The sequence below is a fragment of the Podarcis melisellensis genome, assembly GCF_964234715.1.
Source record: "Podarcis melisellensis genome assembly, chromosome: 7".
Taxonomy (NCBI): Eukaryota; Metazoa; Chordata; class Lepidosauria; order Squamata; family Lacertidae; genus Podarcis; species Podarcis melisellensis.
The window spans coordinates 34,567,834-34,573,060 of record NC_138539.1 but is presented as its reverse complement, the minus strand read 5'-3'; the positions used below and the strand labels follow the sequence as shown (position 1 = coordinate 34,573,060).

The 5,227-nt window shown below is 42.7% G+C and overlaps 1 long non-coding RNA gene across 1 annotated transcript; it reads right to left on the bottom strand.

The window, feature by feature from the left end:
• Window positions 1–1,659: 1,659 nt before the first annotated feature.
• On the bottom strand, window positions 1,660–5,227 carry LOC309373466. The gene is made up of 2 exons (XR_014170059.1): window positions 4,155–5,227; window positions 1,660–4,121 (listed from the first exon to the last, which is right to left on the bottom strand). It is a non-coding gene; the product is annotated as an uncharacterized lncRNA (long non-coding RNA).

The window sequence follows — 5,227 nt, the reverse complement described above, 5'->3', positions numbered from 1 at the left end:
TACTATTAGACAAAGAGAGGCAGCCACCTCAGGCAGCAGATGCTGAGCAATAGAAACTGTGTATGACACACATGATCTGCCCTGTACCCTCTAAGCTAGTCTTCTGCCCTCAGGTGCAGTGGCGGATGAATGCCCCATTGCCAGTGTCAAAATAAGATTCAGTTGCCAGTGTGGTCAGCTTTGGACATGGAATGAGGCAGGTGGACTGTCTTGTAATGTGCTTCAAGCAACACAATGCCTTTGGCTGGCCCTTCCCATAGCATCCCACCAATTTCTGTTCTCCCTTTGCTTTACTTTTATAATGCTACTTGTTTTAATCCTGTCCACTCTTCGGAGCATTTCTCTTCATTTAATTGGGTGGCACTGTAGTCTAAACCACAGAGCCTAGGGCTTGCCGATAGGAAGGTCGGCGGTTCTAAACCCTGCAACGGGGTGAGCTCCCATTGCTCAGTCCCTGCTCCTGCCCACCTAGCAGTTCGAAAGTACATCCAAGTGCAAGTAGATAAATAGGTAGTACTCCGGCGGGAAGGTAAACGGCGTTTCCATGCACTGCTCTGGTTTGCCAGAAGTGGCTTAGTCATGCTGGCCACATGACCCGGAAAAACTGTCTGCGGACAAACACCGGCTCCCTTGGCCAGTAAAGCGAGATGAGCACCGCAACTCCAGAGTCGTTCGCGACTGGACTTAACTATCAGGGGTCCTTTACCTTTTAAGGCAGTGCATAGGTTCTTCCCCTGCCCACTGTTCATTACATAGAACAGGATATCCTGCTGCTATGCACTTGATCAGTGAAATGTCGGTTGTTGTTTTTTCCTTTTCTTTTTAGTAAAAAACTTATTTTTTTGAGGTGGGGGGAGGTTATCAGGTTTTTATCATCTGGAAAGACTCTAATATACGGTAACCATTTAGCAGGTGTGTGTATGACTTTAATTTTCTCTCTAAGTAAATGGTACAGGCAATTTGAAACAGTTTTTTCAGCTTCATCCAAGACCCAGATGGAAAACTGTGAAAGCTTAATTTCTGAGGGCATTCAGGCTGACAGCTCCTCAAGCAGGAGGCTTAATCCAACTTGTGTGAAGATAGTAAAAGGCTCTGCACAAATGCTAAGAATCCCAAACTGCTTCCATCTATCCATGAGACTAACTTCAACCTCTAAAAATAAATAACATGACAGCCATTTAACAAGAGACAGGACAGGATGCTGTTGTCTCTTCAAAACTACAAGGGAAGCTTCAAGGCGTACAAGGATGCAGCCACCCGGACTGGAGTGTTAAACTGGACGTAAACACAAATTACAGCTTTTCTTGGAAAAAGTATAATGGGGATAGCAATGATGTGAAGATCCGCAGGTGCCTGGAGGGCAGTTGCTCAGCTTTGCACCACCCATTTGGTGATTGAAGATAGGAGGAAATCAAGGGGTGAATATGTCAATCTCGGTTTCTCATTTTTCCAATCTTAAATTCCACTCTCCACATTTCCACACCAGTTTGCATTTAAAAAACAAAAACAAAAAACCCCAATTCATTGTGAAAATTCCATGGCAGTCTGTGGTTCCCCAATTTTTGCTGGGCTAGAAACTCCTATCATCCCTGACAAAGGGTCTTGCCAAATGCAAGGCGGTTCCTTTAAAATGAGAATCAGAGGCAATACAAACACAAGTGAGTGAGAAGATTAAGTATTTTATTCTAAACAGCAAGCATTATATACATTACCAAACAAGCACTTCGATCTGCCACTTGGAAGCCAAGAAGTGGTGAAGCGACTCCCACAAGTAGCCTCAGTTTGCACAGCTCTGTGATTGATCAGTCTGTGCATGAGCTTCTAAAAACTATACGCGATTTATAGATAGCTAACCTGTTAGCCTGCATGGCTTGCCTGACAGCCTACCTGCTACTAGCTACGTGCAGATTATTCATTAGCCACTTCTCCCAATGCCTTACTTTCTTCAAACAATGTCTAACATCAAAGAAATTGAAGGTATTCAGCACTATCACTTTCTTCCAACAGATTAGGACTAGGAAATTAAAGGCTGTTCTTCAGCCATCAAAGAGCTTAGAGAGGAAGAAAAGGAAGGAACAGGGGCAGGAAGAGGGCAACCAAGTTAGATCACTAAACTCCTCTAAACACAAATATATTTGGGATAGATTGCCCATACACAAAGCTATCATGGACTGATGGGAGCTAGATTCGAACATCTGGAGAGCCACCCATTTCCTCATGCCTTGCATTATAAGGAACAGGGCAAGACAGTAGCAGATCTTCAGAATATTTTTGTTTTAATCATTCATTCCTACTCCTCCACATGCAAGACATAAGCCACAACCATCTACATAAAATGCAGTGTTGTGCCTGGCCTCTCTGATTCATATTCTGCTATACATAAGCGTCTGCTGTTATACATCTGTTGTGGTGCAAGTGATTTTCTGCACTTTTATGATCTGACTCAGTATTTGTACTTCTGTCTCATAACTGTGCTGAAAACATCCCTAGCTGCACCGCTCTGTAATTGGTATCAAAATATTTGGTAGCAGAATCAACAACACCCACAACTTTCCACTTTGCCTTATGCCAGTATGGAACATTAGGGCTTCCTTGTATGTTTTCGGCAGGGTGTGGGAGTGTCGCTGGCTTGATTCATTTTGGAGAACCATCAGCATTGCATTGTCCCTGTGCAGTTTTGTGATATTTATATATGTTTGCACCTTTCCCTGGATCGAGTTTTGTAGATCTGTCGTGGACAACTGATCCCCAGAAAAGGTAGTGGCTATAGACTGAGCCCAACAAGAAGTCCAGCATTAAATCTATCAGTGACAAATAAAGACACATCATGAGGCTCTCATTATAAGGGATGAAATGTATTTGTGTGTGCCTGAATTTGATGGTTAAAGCATGGTGCTGATAACAGCAAGGTTCGATCCACGTATGGGACAGCTGCCTATTCCTGCATTGCAGGGAATTTGACTAAATCATCCTCAGGGATCTGATTCTATTTCCTTACAGCAACTTCATAACATGAAAGTCAGGATGTGGAGCTCCGTGATGAGTTTAAAAAGCTAATCTGTGACATATATTCCCCAACTATTATTATTATTAACCATTATAATATATTTATACCGCACCTTTTCCCCTGATGGGATTCAAGACTCAGCTTCACCTAGAGAATACAACTACATTACTCAGAGGAGGCATGGGGAAGCTGTGGTCTTTTAGAAGTTGTTGAACTCTAATCAGTCCCAACCATTGGCCAAGCTAGGTTGGATCTGATGGAAGCTGGAGACCAACAACATCAGGAGAGCCACAGCTTCCCTGTCCCTTTTTAAACACTGATCTGTATTATGCGGTCGTTGCAGCTGCTCTGTCTTCTCCAAGTAGTCCCAACAGTTCCACAGAACACTTAGGTAAAGAAGGAAGAAGCCTAAATGATCTCATCTTGAGAGGAGGACCAGAACCCCAAATACAGTGTTTAGTTTCCTCACCGGAGATGGTGACTACCCCTTTAAAATGCTCCGTCACCAAGGGAGACATCTTCCAGGCTTTCCTACCTGCTAGTCTATAGGACTCTCATCTCACTCCCCAAAACACACACAAATATATCTAGCAGCTGAGGGAGGAAGAGAGGGGAATGCAAGTGTCTATAGTGCCTCCCTCAATACACCCGAGTATTTAAATATGTAGGCAGTTTCAGGGGAGGTTTACCACACAGAAATATGGGCACACCTTCTTAATTTGAAAAAAGTGCTGCTGCAAAGCCTCAGAAGAAAATTATGAGGACCACCTAATGTGGGACCTACTGTGGTTTTCTGTGGGTCCCACAGTGTATGAAAGCCTTCACATAATACAGCTGCATATGAGAATGCTCTCTTCCCACAGACATTTGTGCTGCATGTGCAGATGTCGTTGGCAGGGCTAGCTAGGGTGCAAGTTGGGGCACAGTTAGCCAGCACAGCCCTGCTTTCTTCCAATGCAATGAGATGAACTTCCAAACAAGACTGACATTGCCACCTTATCAGTTGCTTCTGCAAACCAGGCCTCTTACCGGTGCGTTTTTTACTGTCTTATACAAGCATTGATTTCTACAGGAGGTGAAACAGTCAACTCTTGAAACCCCTTTACAATCCCTTCTACACAACCTGTCTGGTCTATCACTTGAGTACTTCATGTACCATTCAACTCTGCTTTTTGGGGAACTGCCAGCGCTCATTAAAACATCTTACCAAGTACCAACTCAGAGTCTGGGGAAGAAAATAAGATTTTTGGCTACCTCTCCATTCAGGAGCCCCCTTTCCTAGTGTGCCAGGAAAAAAGCTGTTTGGTTTTTTCTCCTCTCAGTTTTTGATCACTAAGCACCCAGCCGGTATAAAATTCTAACCTTTGCAAAATCCTAAGCACAGATCTTGGAAGCCTTGAAAATATAAAGGAAATGGGGAACGAGACCCTAGGTTTATTAGATTCTTTCTAATTATATCTCAAATGTGTATATGGTACCAATTCCCTTTCCAGATTTTTTTTCCATAAAATGGTCGCATTCTACACCACTGGCCTATAAATAACCTCAGCATTGTACCCAAGCAAGGATAGCATGGTCAGAATATACTTTGATGTGAGAAAACGGCCCCAAATACCTGCACACAATTACCTGCTGTAAACAGAAAATAAAAGATCTTGGAAGTCAGATGACTGATTCACTTTGATGGGGGTAAAAGAGGCTACCTCATCCCAAAGCAGGGTCCAAAAGTGATTAGACCATTCAGTTCATCACTGAGCAAAATCTGGACATACATCATCTGCAGTTCAAGTTCAATAGCCCATCCCCAACACTCCACAGGCTCTCTAACATCTAAGGATGCAATCCTAACCCAACTTACCTGGGAGTAAACCCCAATGAGTCCAATAAGATTTAATTTCTAAGCAGACATGGTTAGGACTGTGCTGTAAGATTGGTACGGAACATAAGAGGATGCTTTAGTAGCAAAAGCAACTAGAATATATAGACACACACAAGGCAATATCTACCTACCAGGTTGCTCTTGCACAACTTTGGTTCATTAAAAAAAATACATTTGTTTGTTTAAAGGAAAATTGTGAAGGAAAAAATATGATAGATTGCACCCATGATAGCCTTTTCCATGTAGACTTACTGTTGTATGATTTACAAAATGATATAGACAGCCCAATACCAAAACTTTTGAATATTCAAATATTTTGCAGGTTACTTGGATAGGTGGAT